A 21480-nucleotide genomic window follows, 5' to 3' on the forward strand; every position below is an offset into this window, starting at 1 on the left:
ACACTCAGGAAAGTTTTCAATGAAGAGAACATGCCATATATAAATTCTTGACACATATGAGCATGCTGCATTTGGGGGTTGTAACGTTTCTAAAATTTGGGCTTTATAACCAATGCTTATTATTAATTTATGTATTTAGTGAGACAATTTATTTTCTCTTGTATGATGCAACATAATTTTACAAATACAAAAACCACAATGTGTGCCTTTTTCTGTGTGTGAAATATAAACATTTAGCATCATCTTTTAAGTTTTATTTTTTCTAGGGTTTGTTTCACATCCTTGTTTCTTAGGCTGTAAATCAGAGGGTTTAACATTGGAATCACTAGAGTATAAAACAACAAAGTCATTTTGTCTTAATCTAAAGAGTAGGATGAACTCGGCCTGAAATACATAAAGAGAATAGTTCCTTGGAAAGTTGCCACTGCAGTTAGGTGGTAGGTGCAGGTAGAGAATGCTTTGAACCTCCCTTCTACAGAATGTATCTTCAAGACTGAAAGGATGATATAAAAATAAGAGACAAGAACTCTTGAAATGGTACTCAGTTCAGTGAAGCCAAAAACAAGGAATAATGCCAACTCATTGACCTGTATATCAGAGCAGGAAAGGAGGAAAAGTGGAGGTAAATCATAGAAGAAATGGTTAATCTCACTTGACCCACAGAAACATAAGTGGAATGCTAATGTCATGTATATCAGAGCATCCCATCCCCACCAGGTAAACCCCAGCCATGAGCAGGGGGCACACCCCACTGGATATGCTGACCACATAGAGCAAGGGGCTTCTGACGGCCTTGTACCGGTCATAGGCCATACTGCCAGTAGGAGACACTCAGAATCTGCAAAGATACAGAAGTCCAAGAACTGCAGAGCACAGCCATGGAAAGAGATTGACTTCTTCTTGGCAAATAGGTCCACCAGCATCTTAGGGCTGACGGCTGTGGAATAGCAGAGGTCACAGAAGGAGAGGTGGCTGAGAAAAAGGTACATGGGTGTGTGCAGCTGGGGGTCCATCCTAATCAGGGTTATCATTCCAAGGTTTGCCAGAAGACTGATGAGATACACAAGGAGAAACATGGTAAGTAGGATCGCTTTGTTCTCAGTGTTCTCAGTAATTCCCAAGAAAATGAATTCATTCACGGAGGAGCAATTGTCTCTGTCCATCCTTCTTTGTTCTTGTCTATACTCTTAGATGGAGAAGGCAATGGCACCCCACTCCAGTACTCTTGCCTGGAAAATCCCATGGGTGGAGGAGCCTGGTAGGCTGCAGTCCATGGGGTCGCTAATCGTCAGACACGAGTGAACAACTTCACTTTCACTTTTCACTTTCATACATTGGAGAAGGAAATGGCAACCCACTCCAGTGTTCTTGCCTGGAGAATCCCAGGGACGGGGGAGCCTGGTGGGCTGCCATCTATGGGGTCGCACAGAGTCGGACACGACTGAAGTGATTTAGCAGTAACATACTCTCAGAAAAATATTTTTAAAATAAATAACAAAGATACATGGATAGGTAACACTTTTGCACATCTGCATAATATCGTAAAGCAGAACACATTTCTTTCAATAACAGAAAAGCATCCAGTCATGTGCCCACTCTTTAAAGAGGCAAAACTATCTACTGAGGCTTCTCTGTTGCTTCAGACAATTAAGTATCTGCCTGCAACATGGGAGACCCAGGTTTGATCCCAAAGTCAGGAAGATCCCTTGCAGAGGGGAATGGCTGCTCACTCCAGTATTCTTGCCTGAAGAATTCCATGGACAGAGGAGCCTGGTGGGCTACAGTTTTGGGGGTCACAAAGAGTCCAACATCACTAAGTGACTAACACTTCTTCAGCTATCTATTATCCAATAAGAAAAATCACCTAGAATAGACTGTTGAGAAAATGAACCAAATCTATTATGTCATTTATGAGGCATGTTACTTCCCACAAGGTCATGTCGGAGTCTGACTTTATCTCAATGGATACATTTGAATTAATTTACCTCTCTTTTCCTCTTCAAAATAATATGAACAAGATTCTAATGTATTAGAGATGTTGAGCTGTAAGACAGGGCTAAGGAGTCTCTACACTTGAAAGTATTTACATGGAAACAAAATGGGATTACAGATTTAATGTTTCTCATTACATGATTGGTTTAAGAATATTTGTATTAATTCCTGAAATAATGACCATGTCACTGACTAATAATAATGATCTCTATTTTGTTACTGGTTTTATGTTGTGTTTAATAGTTACTGAGACATCTAAATGTTACCAACCTTTATTCCTAATAATTTATTATTGATTTGTCACAATACTCATTACCCCTTTGCAGAGATAGTTGTCAAAAATCAAGTCACTTGATGAGGGAAAGAAAAGATCTAAAAGGAATTGAAAACAATAGAACACATTTGCATCTCTTTGGATTTTAAATGGGCTCTAATATTACAAAATGGAAATGAGATGAGAGACAAATTCGTCTGAGATAGACACATACCCTCTCTGTATGTGTCTTTGCGTGTGTGTCATGCTTGAAAGGCCTTTTTTTTTTTTAATTGGAGTAAAATTGCTTTACAGTGTTATGTTGGTTTCTGCCATACAACAAAGCAACTCAGCTGCAATTATAAACATATCACCTCCCTCTTGACTTGTATATATATTTTATGTATATCAGAATAGAATGCATTTAATGAAATTCTTCTTAAGCCTAAATAGATATGACATTTTTTCACATGAGAATTAATTTGCAAGTTTTTATTTTTACTGTGGTAGTTGTATTATTTTTTAAACAAAATGAAACAAACCTTCAATTCATGTATACACTTATCCAATGATAAAAGGAGTAAAAGATTTTTTGTGAGCCAATAAGAAAATAAAATCATTGAGAAGTTATACTGTGGTTATTAACAAGTTCAGGGAGATAGTTCCCAATCAGAGAAATCAATATCATTTCTGGCAAATAAATGCAGAGTTAATTTAATTGAGTAAGGCATAAACATTTCACTTACAAATACATTTTTTCTTTCTCAAAAAGTTATTTCCTCTTATATTCTTTAAGATAGGACCTGGAAACCTACCTGAAATGGGCAGGTCTTGGGTAGCTAAATGATAATAAGCAGATGGTCTTTTATTTTACCAGGTATATGGGGACTTAAATCCCTGAGTTACTGCCCCTAAGTTTTGATGTTAGCAAACATTTCATTAATTATGTTTCTGCTTCTGTGTATTCCCCTGTGAATTCAGAAACAACTTTGCAAAGGCTGAGATTTAAAGCTTCACTATTGCTGCCAAATTGATCTATGGTAGAAGAATATAGCAATTTGTTTGTATGGAGTGCTTTGCAGTTACCCTGAAACTGTCTCCTCCTTTTCCAGTCAAAGAGGAAACCTAATGAAACTCAAAAAGATCCTCCCTCCATCATTTTCAGCTCCTTTGGATTGGTCATTGTGTCTTTGAAACAGTCTCCTTCACTGGATTATTTAGGAATATGGCTACACTTTGACCATATTTTCTTTTTTATTGAAATACGAGGCATATACCATACAATTGATCTTTCTTATGTAAGTATGCAGTTCTTGTTTTTATTGTTTTTTATTATACTTTCAAGATTGTTCAATTATCTCCAGTATCTAAATCCAGAATATTTTCATCTCTTCAATAAGAAACCCCCACCTGCTACCCGTCAGTTCTCCTTCCTTAGCCCATAGTAACAACTAATTCTATGTGGTTCCCTATTATGGATGTCTCATACAAACAGAATCATGTGATACCTGTTTTTTCTAATATGTTTTGTTCATATGTTTATTTTATTTTCCTGTCAGCCTTCTTTCCTTGAAGATAGTGTTTTCAAGTTGCATCCATGTTGCTCCACTTATCAGTATTTTGTTTCATCATTTGGGGACAATATTTTATTTTAAAAATACAATGCACTTTGTAGATCCCCTCTTCAGTTAAGTGACTATCAGGTTTTTTCTACTTTTTATCTACTATAAATAATGATGCTATAACATTAGTAACAATGCTACCTTTCAACATAGCTTTCATCACCACACACTGTCTTATTCTCATCCTACCACATTTTTTACAGGCATTTCATTGACTTTATGACTCCCTCACATTTCCTAAATAATGTACTTTTTCTTTCTGAATTATGTTTTATTTATATAAGAATATGTATATTACATTTAAGACCTCAGAAATGAAATCAATGATTTTTTTTCATTTCCTAAAATTTCTAGTGCAAGAATTTGAAAAGGTAATACTATCTAAATATTTATTTACTACTAAGTATAGTACTAATGTTCCTGTCTATTAAAGCAGAGGCTGAGGAACAAAAAATAAGAATGTAACTGTGATCAGAATTTTCTATTGATAAGTTCATACATGCAAAGATGACTCATTTCAAAAATTTTACACAAATGATTTTTCTAAATAAACAGGGTTCATAATTTTTTTAAACAAGTTATTTGTTTTCTACTATCCACATTCATTCTATGAGACAGAAGTTTCAATATTACATCCTCCCAAATTCTCCCTTCTAGACAGCAACGGAACTCTTTCAGTCAGTCAGTTCAGCCACTCAATCGTATCTGACTCTATGCTACCCCATGGACTGCAGCATGCCAAGCTTCCCTGTCCATCACCAACTCTGGGAGCTCGCTCAGACTCATGTCCATTGAATAAGTGACTTTGATACCCAAGAAAATAAAGTCTGTCACTGTTTCCATTGATTCCCCATCTATTTGCTATGAAGTGATGGGACCAGATGACATCATCTACTCAATGGACATGAGTTTGTGTAAGCTCTGGGAGTTTGTGATGGGCAAGGAAGCCTGGCATCCTGCAGTCCAGGGGGTTGCAAAGAGTCAGACATGACTAAGCATCTGAACTGAACTGAACTGACTTGGTGATGCCATCTAACCATCTCATTCTCTGTCATCCCCTTCTCCTCTGGCTTTCAATCATTCCCAGCATCAGGGTCTTTTCCAATGACAATCATAGTCATTGGACACTCATTTTCCAGTGAGCCATAGTCCTGGTATCTTTGGATGTAGCCCAATCATACCAGATGCGAAGATCTTAGAGCAAACTTTGAGTATGAAGTTCCTTGGACTGCAACGAGAGCAAAGCAGTCAATCCTAAAGGAAATTAGTCCTGAATATTCATTGGAAGAACTGATGCTGAAGCTGAAACTCCAATACTTTGGCCACCTAATGCAAAGAACTGACTTTTTAGAAAAGACCCTGATACTGAGAAAGGTTGAATGCAGGATGAGAAGGGGATGACAGAGGATGAGAAGGTTGGATGGTAATCCAATGGACATGAGTTTGAGCAAGCTCTGAGAGATAATGAAGGACAGGGAGGCCTGGCATGCTGCAGTGCATAGGGTCGCAAAGGGTTGGACATGACTAAGTGACTGAACAACAACAAATCCTGCATTATAAATATGTACTGCATCTTCTTATCCATTCATGTGTTAACAGACATTTAGGCTACTTCTATGTCTTGGCTATTGTAAACAGCACTGCAGTGAACATTGGGGTACATATATCCTTTCAAACTTCAGTTTTCTCTGAATATATGCCCTGGATTGGGATGGTTGCATCATGTGCTAGCTCCATTTTTGAGCTTTTAACAGACCTTCATACTGTTCTCCATAGTGGCTGTACCAGTTTACATTCCCACAACAGTGTAGGAGGTTTTTCTGTTCTCCACACCCTCTCCTGACCTGCCTCATGAGAAATCTGTATGTAGGTCAGGAAGCAACTGGACATGGAACAACAGACTGGTTCCAAATAGGAAAAGGAGTACATCAAAGCTGTATATTGTCACCGTGCTTATTTAACGTACATGCAGAGTACCATGAGAAACGCTGGGCTGGATAAAACACAGGCTGGAATCAAGATTGCTGGGACAAATAATAATAATCTCAGATATGCAGATGACACCACCGTTATAGCAGAAAGCAAAGAAAAACTAAAAAGCCTCTTGATGAAAGTGAAAGAGGAGAGTGAAAAAGTTGGCTTAATGCTCAACATTCAGGAAACAAAGATCATGGCATCCAGTCCCATCACTTCATGGCAAACAGATGGAGAAACTGTGGAAATAGTGGCTGATTTCATTTTTTTAGGCTCCAAAATCACTGCAGATGGTGACTGCAGCCATGAAATTAAAAGCTGCTTACTCCTTGGAAGAAAATTTATGATCAACCTAGACAACATATTAAAAAGCAGAGACATTACTTTGCCAACAAAGGTCCATCTAGTCAAGGCTATGGTTTTTCCAGTGGTCACGTATGGATGTGAGAGTTGGACTAGAAAGAAAGCTGGAATAATTGATGCTTTTGAACTGTGGTGTTGGAGAAGACTCTTTGAGAGACCCTTGGACTGCAAAGAGATCCAACCAGTCCATCCTAAAGGAGATAAGTCCTGAGTGTTCATTGGAAGGACTGATGTTGAAGCTGAAACTCCAATACTTTGGCCATGTGGTGCGAAGAGCTGACTCATTTAAAAAGACCCTGATCCTGGGAAAGATTGAGGGCAGGAGGAGAAGGGGATGACAGAGGATGAAATGGTTGTATTGCATCACCGACTCAACTGACATGAGTTTGAGTAAGCTCTGGGAGTTGGTGATGGACACGGTGGCCTGGTGTGCTTCAGTCCATGGGCCTGCACACGACTGAGCAACTGAACTGAAATGAACTGACACTCTCTCCAGCATTTATTGTTTGTAGGCTTTTTGCTGATGGCCATTTTAACCAGTGTGAGATAATATCTCTTTGTGGCTTTAATTTGCTTTTCTTTAATGATTCACGTGTTGAGAATCTTTTCATGTACCTCTTGGCCATCTGTATGTTTTGTTTGGAGAAATATCTATTCAGATTTTCTGTGCATATTTTTGTTTGGGTTATTTGTTTTGTATACTGAGCTGCATTGCAACTGCTGCTGCTAAGTTGCTTCAGTCGTGTCCGATTCTATGCGACCCCATAGACAGCAGCCCACCAGGCTCCCCCTTCCCTGGGATTCTTCAGGCAAGAACACTGGAATGTGTTGCCATTTCCTTCTCCAACTGAGCTGCATTAGCTGTTTGTAAATTTTGGAATCAATCCCTAGTTGCTCACATCTTTTAAAATATTGTCTCCCATTCTATGTGTTGTCCTTTCATTGTGTTTATGCTATCCTTTGCTGTGCAGAAGTTTTTGTTGTTGTTTTATTTTAATTAGGTCCATTGGTTTATTTTTGTTTTTATTTCTGTTGCCTTAGGAGGTGGATACAAAAAAATAAATATTTCTGTGATGAATGTCAAAGACTGTTATGCCTATGTTTTCCTCTAAGAACTTTGTAATGCCTCATCTTATATTTATGTCTTTAATTCATTTTGCATTTATTTTTGTATGCAGTGTTAGAGAATATTCTAATTTCATTCATTTACATGAGCTGTACAATTTTTCCAGCACCACTTATTGAAGAGACTGCCTTTTCTCTTTTGATAATCTTGCCTCCGCTGGATTTATAGTCCTCAATTTTTATTTCAGAGTGATTTTGAGGCTTGTTAGGAATTACTTGACCATGTAGTTAATTAATACTTGCTATTAGCTCTAGCTTATAGTTATTAGTATAGAAAATGCAGTGTGTATCATAGAATATAAAGGACCTAAATGTTCAATGATCTCTCAGTAAATATACAATAAATCTTAGTGTAATTGAAATAATATTTGAATTAAAGAATTAACCATAATATTTGACAAAATTGCAAAATTCTGGAAGTATTCAGCAAAGAGGAAGTGCTATACATTAGTTGTATATACACAATGAAGCATGCTGTGTTTTGGAACGGTAGTATTTTTAAAGATGACATTTTATTACAAATATTTATTTACTCCTTTAAAGTATTTTAAACAATTTCATTTCCCTTGGATCATGAATATAATTTTACAAACAACAGACATATGTATGTGTGTCTATATATTTATAGTACACCCTTTAAAACCACCTTTAATCTTCAAGTTTTTCAGGGCCTGTTTCACATCTTTGTTCTGTAGGCTATATAACAGAAGATTTAACATAGGGATCACAAGGGTGTAGAACAATTAGGTCATTTTGTCTTGATCTGGACAGTAGGAAGTAGTTGGCCTGAAATATAAGAAAAGTACAGTTTCCTAGAAAATTGTCACAACATTTAAATGAGAGGTGAGGGTGGAGAAAGCTTTGAACCTCCCCTCAGTAGAGTGGATCTTCAAGATTGATAGGATGATATGACAGTAAGAGAAAATGACTCCTGAAATGGTACTCAGCTCAATAAAACCCAAAACAGTGAATAATGCCCATTCATTGACCTGTATATCAGAGTGGGAAAGGAAGAAAAGTGGAGGTAAGTCACAGAAGAAATGGTTAATCTCATTTGACCCACAGAAACATAGCAGAATGCTAATGTCGTGTGTATCAGAGCATCTGTCATCCCCACCAGGTAAACCCCAGCCACGAGCAGGGAGCACACCCTGCTGGACACGCCGACCACATAGAGCAAGGGGCTGCTGACAGGTTTGTACTGCTCATAGGCCACACTGCCAGCAGGAGACACTCAGAATTGGCAGAGATACAGAAGACCAAGACTTGCACAGCAACAGCCATAGAAGGGGATTGATTTGTTCTTGGCATCTTGGGGTCAATTGCGGTGGAAAAAGCAGAGGACACAGAAGGAGAGGTGACCGAGGAAAAAGTACACGGGTGTGTGCATCTGGGGATCCATCTTAATCAGGAATATCATCCCAAGTTTTGCCAAGTGGCCAATGAGATAAACAATTAGAACCATGATAAATATGGTCACTTTGTCCTCAGTGTTATCAGTAATTCCCAAGAAAATGAATCCAGTTACGGAGGAGCAATTCCCTCCATCCATTTTTCATTGTTCTTGTCTGAGCTTTTAGAAAATGATCAAGAAAAGAACACATGGATGTGTAACACTTCTGCACATCTGCAATATATCATAAGATAGAACACAATTCTATCTGCAATTGTCTTTATATTCAGAAGATTATACATTCATGCACACACTCTTTAAAAAGGCATAACTGTTATTACTCAATAAAAACAATGTCAATGTATGGCAAAACCAATACAGTATTGTAAAGTAAAATTTAAAAAAAAATGATAAATTCTACAAAAAGAAAAAAATAAATAAAGTTGCACTGAAGGACACACAGTTCCAAATGATTTTTTAAAAAAAATACCTGGTATAGAACATTGGGAAATTGAACCAAATCTAAATGTAATTTTTGAGGCATGTTACTTTCTACAAGCTTGTCCCTGAGCCTTCCTTTCTTTACTTCAGAGAATACATTTGATGAATTTACCTGTCTTCTCCTCTTCAAAATAATGCGGGTGAGACTCTAATATTAGAGGTATCTGGCTGTGTCAGGACTAAGCATTTTCTATGGATATTCATGTGGATGCAAAACAAGGTAGTAATTTTAATATTTCTCAAAACCATGATTGTTTTAAGAGTATCTGTGTCAGTTCCAGAAATAATGAGCATATCATGGGTTGATCATAATAAAGTAATTATGTTTCTGGTTTTGGTTTATATTATGTTCAGTGTTTGGTGAGACATTAAGCAAGTATTAATGAGAAGTTCTCTAGATGTGTATTTTTGTTTTGTCATAATATTAATTACCTTTTTGTGGGAATTGTCTGGTGCCAAAGAAAGAATCACTTTACTCATTGAAGGGAAACATTTCTACAAACTTATTTAACACATATATTTTTATCTCTTGAGCTACTCTGTAGCTCAGCTGGCAAAGAATCAGCCTGCAATACAGGAGACCCTGGTTTGATTCCTGTGCCAGGAAGATCCCTGGAGAAAGGGTAGGCTACCCACTCCAATATTCTTGTGCTTCCCTGGTGGCTCAGATGGTAGAGAATCTACCTGCAATATGGGAGACCTGGGTTCGATCCCTGGGTTGGGAAGATCCCCTGGAGAAAAGGACAGCTATCCACTCTGGTGAAATATTAAAAAAGACTTTTTCTTTATAAAATGGAAATGAGATGAGAGATAATAAATGCTGTGGGCTTCCCTTATAGCTGAGCTGGTGAAGAATCTGCCTGCATTGAGGGAGACCTGGGTTTGATTCCTGGGTTGGGAATGAGCTCTTGGAGAAGGAAATAGCTACCCACTCCAGTATTTTAGCCTGGAGAATTCCATGGACTGTATAGTTCCTGGGGTCACAAAGAGTCAGACATGACTGAGTGACTTTCACTTTCTTGTTTCTGAAATATATAGACTTATCTCCATTGTGTTTGCATGCATTTATATGTGTGTCACATGTTTGCATGTGTGTGTGTCTTGGATAATATGTGAAAATTGGAATGTGAGTGATGTGTATATTTTTTAGACCTAAAGAATATGACATATTGTTCACATGAGGTTCATTTTTTCACAGGTTGTTATTTGTAAGATGGAACCTCAACTACTTTTGAAATAAAGCAACAAGAACCTTCCAACTAATGTTTATACTTGGTAGTGGTGGTGTTTAGTCACTAAGTCATGTTTGGAACTTTAGCGACCCCCTGGACTGTAGCCCACCAGGCTCCTCTGTCCATAGGATGCTGTACAGTTTGATACCATCTGACCACGGTCAACATGAAGAATAACAGTATACAGACAAGTTATTTAACCTGTGCCATTTTGAGATAGTGGTTATATAGCAAAAGAAAACTGAAGCAGTATGAATAGAATATAAGCAGGGGGAAAAATGTTTTATTGATTATTAATTATTCCCATTACATAATTTTATGAAATCATTTTTAATGTTTGTATTATTATGTAATGCTATGTATTATTATGTAATATAAATGTTAGATTTATAGGTGAAGTGAAGAAAATATTTGCAAAACATTTTTGCAACAAAGAATTAGTAGCTAGACTATACAAAAATGTTTATAAATAATAAAAACACAATCCAATTAAAAATAAGGACATGATTTGAACAGATACCTCACCAATAGATATATAAATGGCTATTAAATAATGATATAATAAATAATAATGATGAAAATAATAATAAACAGCAAAAACATAAGTTATAGAAATATATTTTGCGATTATACATGTCCTTTTATGTCCAGGCTTCAAGTGAATGTTCTCTCTGGTGCTTCCCAATGTCACGTCAGTTGATCAGCTACTGAAGACACAGGCTATATGCTTAGTAGCTCATTGTGTTTCTGATAGCAGAGAAGGATGTTCCATACTTTCAGTAATACTTTCACACATAAAGATAAAAGATAGGGAGGAAAACAAACACTTTGCTTGCAATTAACCTTTAGTCTAAAGATGCCACTTAGAAAAAGTTTCCAAATTAATTCGATTGGATATAGAAGGTTCTTGACTTGGTATTGGACAGCACTTAAGAAAAGGTATTTGATTTTGTATTATTGCTTTCCTAGCATCCCTGCCTTACACCATCATGTTACACTTTATGTATTTAAATTGATTAAAGAAATATATGTATTTAAGATCTATCAAGTGTTTAAAATGATTCAGGCATAATTCTCAGCATTTAGTCAAACATGCAACAGTCACTGATGTAGGTACTATATTCTCTTCATTTTACAGGTCAGAGAATTGAGACAGAAAAATTAAGCAACTTGATCAAAGTGCAACTGACTAGTTGGGTACAAGAGATAGCAAGGGAAACCAAAGGAATCTGGCTTCCTCCCTAATCCAGCAATTTCGTAAATGCAATCTTGTTAATGAAATATTCTACACATGAAAACACACACAGACACAATCTCTGAGGTTCTTACTATATCTTTTAAGACAACCTATTACAATCTGTTCTAGAATTAACTCCCAGCTCCTAATGGTTGGAAGTGACAGATTTTATTTTGGGGGGTTCCAATATCAGTGCAAATGGTGACTGCAGCCATGAAATTAAAAGACGCTTGCTCCACGAAAGAAAAGGTATGACAAACCTAGACACCATATTAAAAAGCAGAGACATTACTTTAGCAACAAAGGTCCATCGAATCAAAGCTATAGTTTTTCTAGTAGTCATGTATGGATGTGAAAAATGGACCATAAAGAAAGCTGAGTGCCAAAGAATTGATGCTTTTGAACTGTCATGTAGCAACAAAGGTCCATCGAATCAAAGCTATAGTTTTTCCAGTAGTCATGTATGGATGTGAAAAATGGACCATAAAGAAAGCTGAGTGCCAAAGAATTGATGCTTTTGAACTGACATGTCTCATGTCCAACTCGATGGACATGAGTTTGAACAAGCGCCAGGAGCTAGTGATGGGCAGGGAAGTCTGGCATGCTGCAGTCCATGGGATTGCAAAGAGTCAGACACGACTGAGTGACTGAACTGAACTGAATAGTTGGAAAGTTATTCAACTATTCAGTTCAGTTCAGTTCAGTCGTTCAGTCGTGTCCGACCTTTGTGACCCCATGAATTGCAGCACGCCAGGCCTCCCTGTCCATCACCAACTCCCGGAGTTCACTCAGATTCACCTCCATCGAGTCAGTGATGCCATCCAGCCATCTCATCCTCGGTCGTCCTCTTCTCCTCCTGCCCCCAATCCCTCCCAGCATCAGAGTCTTTTCCAATGAGTCAACTCTTTGCATGAGGCGGACAAAGTATTGGAGTTTCAGCTTTAGCATCAGTCCTTCCAAAGAAATCCCAGGGCTGATCTCCTTCGGAATGGATTGGTTGGATATCCTTGCAGTCCAAGGGACTCTCAAGAGTCTTCTCCAACACCACAGTTCAAAAGAATCAATTCTTCGGCGCTCAGCCTTCTTCATAGTCCAACTCTCACATCCATACATGACCACAGGAAAAGCCATAGCCTTGACTAGACGGACCTTAGTTGGCAAAACAATGCCTCTGCTTTTGAATACACGATCTAGGTTTGTCATAACTTTTCTTCCAAAGAGTAAGCGTCTTTTAATTTCATGGCTGCAATCACCATCTGCAGTGATTTTGGAGCCCCCAAAAATAAAGTTTCACACTGTTTCCCCATCTATTTCCCATGAAGTGATGGGACCGGATGCCATGATCTTCGTTTTCTGAATGTTGAGCTTTATGCCAACATTTTCACTCTCCACTTTCACTGTCATCAAGAGGCTTTTAAGTTCCTCTTCACTTTCTGCCATAAGGGTGATGTCATCTGCATATCTGAGGTTTTGATGTTTCAGCAATCTTGAGTTTGCAGCAATTTTGAAACTTTTAAGTGTTTCCTTTATCTTGGAGCTATGAAATGTATTTGGCTCTGTGAAAACAAGTGTTTGATAAAAATGTTTGTGTGAGAAATTGTGTATGTGCTGGCAAGGTTGTTGCAGATTCTGAGCTACAGTTTGTCCCAGGCATTGCAGGGGTAAAGAATCTGCGTGTCAATGCAGGATAAGCAAGAGATACAGGTTCCATCCCTGGGTGGGGAAGATTCCCTGGAAGAGGAAATGGCAACCCACTCCAATATTCTTGTCTGGATAATTCCAAGGACAAAAGAGTCTGGCGGGCTATAGTCCATGGGGTGCAAAGAGTTGGACACAACTGAGCATACACACAGCTGGAGTTTGTGATCAGGGATTTAGATGAATCCTGGAACCTTATATCTCAGGAGGGATTTATCTTTGGTTTTAAGACTTTTTTAGAAGCATCTTTTATGTCTCTGTTTCTCAAACTATAAATCAAGGGATTCAGCACTGGGATGATGATGGTGTAGAACACTGAGATGATTTTATCAGTGTTGGGAGAATACAGGTAGCTGGGTCGTGAGTAAACGAAGAGCAGAGTTCCCTGGTAGATGGCCACGGAGGTCAGGTGAGAGGTACATGTAAAGAAGGTCTTCTTCCTCCCACTGGAAGAATGTATCTTTAAGACGGAGAGGAGAATGTAAAAGTAGGAGATGATGATGACAAGGAAGCAGATAATTTCCACTGAGCTGCTGTATGTGGAGAGAAGCCACTCAATAAGTGACGTGTCTGTGCACAATCACTTAAGCAAGGAAGGGAGGCCACAGAAAAAAAAATGATTAATGACATCTTTGTCACAGTATTTCAGAATAAACGTAAAGGATGTGTGCACCAGGGAACTCATATTGCCTCCAAAGTATGACAAGACGATCAACCACATGCAGATGTCCCGACACATCACAGCCGTGTACAGTAAAGGGGTACAGATGGCGACATAGTGGTCATACGCCATGGCAGCCAAGATAAAGGATTTGGTATCTGCAAAAGCACAGAAAATATAGAACTGCTGGGCACAGCTGTGATAGGAAATGGACTTGTTCTGAGAGAAAGCTGACCGGCATTTTGGGAATGATGACTGAAGAATAGGAAAGGTCTACAAAGGATAGGAAACTACCACACAATTGCACTCATCTCACATGCTAGTAAAGTAATGATCAAAATTCTCCAAGCCAGGCTTCAGCAATACTTGAACTGTGAACTTTCTGATGTTCAAGCTGGTTTTAGAAAAGGCAGAGGAACCAGAAATCAAATTGCCAACATCCACTGAATCATGGAAAAAGCAAGAGAGTTCCAGAAAAACATCTATTTCTGCTTTATTGACTATGCCAAAGCCTTTGACTGTGTGGATCCCAATTAAACTGTGGAAAATTCTGAAAGAGATGGGAATACCAGACCACCTGACCTGCCTCTTGAAAAATCTGTATGCAGGTCAGGAAGCAACAATTAGAACTGGACATGAAACAACAGACTGATTTCAAATAGGAAAAGGAGTACGTCAAGGCTGTATATTGTCACCCTGCTTATTTAACTTATATGCAGAGTACATAATGAGAAATGCTGGACTGGAAGAAAAACAAGCTGGAATCAAGATTGCCAGGAGAAACATCAATAACCTCAGATATGCAGATGACACCACCCTTATGGCAGAAAGTGCAGAGGAACTAAAAAGCCTCTTGATGAAAGTGAAAGAGGAGAGTAAAAAAGTTGGTTTAAAGCTCAACATTCAGAAAACGAAGATCATGACATCCGGTCCCATCACTTCATGGGAAATAGATGGGGAAACAGTGGAAACAGTGTCAGGCTTTATTTTGGGGGGCTCCAAAATCACTGCAGATGGTGACTGCAGCCATGAAATTAAAAGACGCTTACTCCTTGGAAGAAAAGTTACGACCAACCTAGATAGCATATTCAAAAGCAGAGACATTACTTTGCTGACTAAGGTCCGTCTAGTCAAGGCTATGGTTTTTCCTGTGGTCATGTATGGATGTGAGAGTTGGACTGTGAAGGAGGCTGAGTGCCGAAGAATTGATGCTTTTGAACTCTGGTGTTGGAGAAGACTCTTTGAGAGTTCCTTGGACTGCAAGGAGATCCAACCAGTCCATTCTAAAGGAGATCAGTCCTGGGTGTTCATTGGAAGGACTGATGCTAAAGCTAAAACTCCAATACTTTGTCTGCCTCATGAGAAGAGTTGACTCATTGGAAAAGTGTCTGATGCTGGGAGGGATTGGGGGCAGGAGGAGAAGAGGACGACCGAGGATGAGATGGCTGGATGGCATCACCGACCTGATGGACAAGAGTTTGAGTGAACTCCGGGAGTTGGTGATGGACAGGGAGGCTTGGTGTGCTGCGATTCATGGGGTCGCAAAGTGTTGGGCAGGACTGAGTGACTGAACTGAATGGCGGAGAGTTCTGACAAAGTGCGTTCCACTGGAGAAGGGAATGGAAACCACTTCAGCATTCTTACCTTGAGAACACCATAAACAGGATGGAAAGGAAAAAGGATATGACACTGAAAGATGAATTTCCCAGGTTGGTATGTGCCCAATATGCTACTGAAGAGTGAAGAAAAAGCTCCCGAAGGAATGAAGAGGCTGAGCCAAAGTGGAAACAACACTCATCTGTGGCTGTGACTGGTGGTGAAAGTAAAGCCCGATGCTGTAAAGAACAGTACTGCATAGGAACCTGGAATGTTAGGTCCATGAATCAAGGTAAATTAGAAGTGGTCAAACAGAAGATGGCAAGAGTGAACATTGACATTTTAGTAATCAGTGAACTAAAATGGATGGGAATGGGTAAATTTAATTCAGATGATCATTATATCTATTACTGTGGGCAAGAATCCCTTAGAAGAAATGGAGTAGCCCTCCTAGTCAGCAAAAGAGTCTGAAATGCAGTACTTGGGTGCACTCTCAAAAATGACAGATCTCTGTTTGTTTCCAAGGAAAACCATTCAGTATCACATAATCCAAGGCTATGCTCCAATCACTAATGCCAAAGAAGGTGAAATTGAATGGTTCTATTATTACCTCCAAGACCTTCTAGAACTAACACACCCAATATATGTCCTTTTCATTATAGGGGACTATCATGCAAAAGTAGGGAGTCAAGAGATACCTGGAGTAACAGGTAAGTTTGGTCTTTGAGTACAAAATGAAGCAGGGCAGAGTCTAACAGAGTTTTGCCAAGAGAATGCAGTGGTCATAGCAAACACTCTCTTCCAACAACATAAGAGATGACTCTACACATGGACATCACCAGACGGTCAATACCAAAATCAGATTGATTACATTCTTTGCAGCCAAAGATGGAGAAGCTCTATATAGGCAGCAGAAACAAGATTGGGAGCTGGCTGTGGCTCAAATCATGAACTCTTTATTGCAAAATTCAGACTTAAGCTGAAAAAAGTAGGGGAAACCACGAGGCCATTCAGGTATGACCTAAATCAAATCCCTTATGATTGATTATACAGTGGAAGTGACAAATCAATTCAAGGGATTAGATCTGATAGACAGAGTGCCTAAAGAACTATAAATGGAGGTATGTAACGTAAAGGAGGTGGTGATCAAAATCATCCCCATGAAAACTTCCATAAGACCCAGCAATCCCACTCCTGGGTATATTCCCTGAGAAAACCATAATTCAAAGAAATACACAGCACTATAGATAATAGCCAGGACATTGGAGCAACCTAGATGTACACTGACAGATGAATGGATAAAGAAGGTGTGAAAGTGAAGTCGCTCAGTCGTGTCCGACTCTTTGCGACCCCATGGACTGTAGCCTACCACGCTCCTCCATCCATGGGATTCTCCAGGCAAGAGTACTGGAGTGGGTTGCCATTTCCTTCTCCAGGAGATCTTCCCAACCAAGGGATCGAACCCGGGTCTCCCGCATTGTGGGCAGATGCTTTACCATCTGAGCCACGAGGGAAGACAGTACATATATATACTGGAATATTGCTCAGTCATAGAAAGTAATGAATTTGTGTCAGTTCTAATTAGGTGGATGAATCTAGGGTGAAGTGCTATATAGAGTGAAGGAAGTCAGAAAGAGAAAAACAAATATTGTATATTAATGCAAATAAAATGGAATGTAGAGAAATAGTACTGATGAATCTATTTGCAGGGCAGGATTAGAGAGGCAGACATGGAGAACAGATTTGTGAACACAGCAGGGGAAGGAGAGGATGGGGAAAATTGAGAGAGTAGCACTGAATCATTTGCATTACCATGTGCAAAGAAGATCTAATGGGAAGCTGCTGTATAACACAGCTCAGCCCGGTATTCTAATGCAACCTAGAGAGGTGGGATGGGGTGGAGAATGGGAGGGAGGTTCAAGAGAGAGGGGACTTATGTAGCCGTAGGGTTGATCCACCTTGTTGTGTGGCAGAAACCAATACAACATTGCAAAGCGATTATTCCCCGATTTAAAAAATCAAAATAAAAAAGCACCAAAATCTACATTCCTGAGAAACATTTCCTGCCACAATACAGCTTTTCACCAGATGAACAGACACAAAAGAGGTACTATCTACTACCACCAAACATTGTGAAACATTATTATGTATGCAGATATACTCTCCTTTAGAATTTTATTTAAGTCTGTGAAATAAAACACATTTATTTGCTTCACAGAGCACTTCTGGTGGGGTGGTCTGACTAGTCTTATACTTTAAAAATAAAGACATCGGAGTGTCAGGTTCCTTATGCTTTCCTGCTTTCCCATTCTTAGATATGACTTCTGCACCCTTCCAAGGATGAAGGGTATCCTTGTCTGGAAAATCTGATAGACAGAGGAGCCTGGTGGGCTGAAATCCATGGGGTCGCAAAGAGTTGGGCATGACTGAGGGACTAACACAAAGGATAAAAGTAGTGGAAACAAAAGTCTGAACACTTGTTAACATCTATCTTCATGTTATTAGCCAAAATTGAGTCATTGCTTCATACTCAGCTGGAAAGGAGGCTGAGAAATTGAATATTTCAAATCCTCATAGAAAAGTGAAGTCGCTCAGTTGTGTCCGACTGTTTGCGACCCCATGGACTGTAGCCTACCAGGCTTCACCATCCATGGGATTTTCCAGTCAAGAATACTGGAGTAGGTTACCATTTCCTTCTCCAGGAGATCTTCCTGACCTTGGGATTGAACCCGGGTATCCCACATTGTAGGAGATGCTTTACCATCTGAGCCACCAGGGAAGTTTCTTCTTATAGTACAGTTAAATTGGTTATGAGATTGAAGTTTTGAATTTGCATATCCTGAGCAGGGCTACACCATCTCATATTATTTTCTGTGAAAGATATCATTATCTTCTGTGTATTAGTTGTCTCTTGCAGTTTTAGTTTATTATCTTGGAGGTCTGTAGATGATAGGTCAAAACTGTTGGGAGGGCCACATTCTTTCTTTTTTTGCTTTAGTGAGTATTCCATCTTTCTTGTTCAATTAAATTATTGGCAGAATTTTCTTCTTTGAGGTTGTCGGACAGAGGACTGAGTCCTTGCTGGCAACTGGTCAAATGCCATGTTCACTTTCTAGAGATCAGGACAGTCCTTGCTCTTTGTCTCAACGGACTCTGGAGCCATCACTGACAGAATGAGCCCTCCTTTTCTCTGTTCCATCTGTGATAACCCATTTTTTGAATATTGCTTTTCTTTCTCTTCTTGTTTCTAAGGCTTATGTGATCAGATTTGTTCTACCTGAATAATCTCCCCATTTCAATGATTTATGATATTAATCATATTTATAAAGTCCATTTTGTCAACTAATATAGTGCACTTGTTTCCAGGGATTCTAGTTCATCTCACCTGGAGAGATATCTATCACAATCTCCCAATGAAATAGCATGACCGGCCTATGTGGTCTTCATTTGATTGAACCATTAACATCCATAAATTATTCTCTGATACATCATATAATAGTACATCCCAGGATAAAGACAGTTAGATTATAATTGAAACTAAAACTACAGAATGGAATAATTGTCAAAAGAACTATAGCAGAAGTTCTCAGGGACAGCTACAACAAATCATCTCTTAATGTTGCTGATTTGAGGATGGAATTGGGAAGATGGTCACTAATAATCCTAGTGAGATATGTTCACTTTCCTTGATTATATCAGTCAATGATTTAAAGTTTTCAACACTAAAGGAGGGGATAAAGACATGGGAAGTTAGTCCAGACACACTAATGTAATGCAATTGTACGGACTGTGGGTAATTCTGAAAATAACTTCTAAAACTTTTCTTCATTTTTATATCTATATATATTTTCTTTTAAAATTCAAATGGACATAGATTTAGCTGTTAGAATGCAGTTACGTAAAGGATGAAATAATGCAAAGCAAATTATTTTGGATCAAATTTGCTAAGTAGAACATGCAAGTATGTGCAAAATAAACCAGTTAAGATGAGTAGGAAGGTACTGTTTTATCATGCACTTAGGAAGAAAACAAAGTCTATGAATGCTATTCTTTTGGTTTTATGATTGCAATAATTTCATGTGAGTTTATAGTGGATAAGCAAATATGCTCCCAATATTATTGGTTCTCTGAAAAATCTAGGTTTTTTTGCTAGCAGTCTGATGTTGGCACTAGCAATATTCATTTACCCATTCACTCATTCAATCCCTCCTTCAAACATCCAATTTTCAACTGCCTATACTCCTTTTCTGTGCTATAGAATCAAAGAATGCCAACAAATGCAAGTGTGGAGATAGAGATAATTATTTAGATAAATAAACATATTTTCCAGTATATTTAAGCCAAAAAACTTAATGGATTCAATTTTGTTTTAGCTTTTTTAATGTGTAAATTACTATGTAATTCATCAGGCAGGATTATTCCTTAGGCATGGAGGATTGACGACTCATTTATCTGGTATTTATCCAAACCCAGTAAACTGTGGATTAGTTTTCTAAAGTATTCATAAGTGCATCTGAGAATAGAAGTGGCTAACTCCTTAAACAGGGAAGATAGAAGCTGAAAATGTTTCTCTGTTAACTGTTTAGCAAACAATTAAAACATTTATAATTAAACTCATCACATTATTTTTTCAGTAATAATTTTCTCAGCGCTGTTATCACATCCTTGTTCTGAAGGCTGTATATCATGGGATTGAACATCGGAGTCACTATGGTGTAGAACAGAGAGAGGAGTCTGTCAGTTCCTGCAGAATGACTGGATTTTGGTCTTGAATAGGTAATGGCAGCAGATCTGAAGAATAACACCACAACCAGCAGGTGAGAAGAACACGTGGAGAAGGCTTTAGCCTGTCCTCTGGCTATTGGCAACCTCAGAATAGTGGGAATGATTTGGCTATAAGAGGCAAGGATCAGCAAACAACAGAGCTACTGCATAGACTGACAGCTCGTGTGCAGAAGTGTCTCCACAGGCCAGCTTCAGAATGGGAGGGGGGGTGTCACAGAAGAAGTGGTTAATCTCGTTAAAATGACAGAAATGCAGAGAGAAGATCTGGCACGTTTGCCCTATCTGCACTGGGATTCCACTGACCCAGGAGCCCACAACCAGCTGGAGGCACACCTTTGGGGTCATGACCAGGGGATAGTGCAGAGGGCCACAGACAGCCACACAGTGGTCATAGGCCATCACCACCAGGAGGAAGCACTCAGTGGCTCCGAGGATAAGGAAGAAGCACATTTGGGTGGCACAGTCCGGGACAAATATTCTTCTGTCCTGAGTCCAAAGGTTCACCAGAATCCTAGGGAGAGTGATGGACACATAACATATTTCCAAGGAGAAAAAGTTTGCCAGGAAGAAATACATGGGTTTCTGCAGAGCTGGGTCAAGCCTACTTAGTATTATTGTGAGACTATTTCCAGTTAAGATAATGATGTAAATGATGGAAAATACCCCAAATAGTAACGCCTGGAGGTTTGGAAGGTCAGAAAACCCCAGGAGTACAAACTGTATAACTGTGGATACATTGTCTTCTGCTTCCATCTCTTCATATTTCATCTGCGGAAATGATTCAATCAAAAGTACTGTTATTTCACTTTCTTTGGCTTTTGTTTCCTTATATATATAAAAGATGGTACACCATTCATTTTTTCCAATTCTATTAGAAAACAAACCTATAATTGTTAGGTGTCTAACAGGTTGGAAATTACATTTTTCATCATTATTAAATCAATTTGTAAGAAAAGTTATCCATTTAATCTTCATTTTCTGCCATGAATTATCACTTTTTCTGAAGATATGTGATTATAATTTGGGCTTCCCTGGTGGCTCAGATGGT

At 38.7% G+C, this 21480-nt stretch overlaps 4 pseudogenes; all 4 read right to left on the minus strand.

Moving 5' to 3' along the window:
* LOC102180521 lies at positions 240-1166 on the minus strand (annotated as a pseudogene).
* Positions 7944-8881, minus strand: LOC102185292 (annotated as a pseudogene).
* LOC102185586 lies at positions 13593-15709 on the minus strand (annotated as a pseudogene).
* On the minus strand, positions 20270-21200 carry LOC102185853 (annotated as a pseudogene).

This window comes from Capra hircus, chromosome 16, assembly GCF_001704415.2.
Source record: "Capra hircus breed San Clemente chromosome 16, ASM170441v1, whole genome shotgun sequence".
In the NCBI taxonomy this organism is placed as follows: Eukaryota; Metazoa; Chordata; class Mammalia; order Artiodactyla; family Bovidae; genus Capra; species Capra hircus.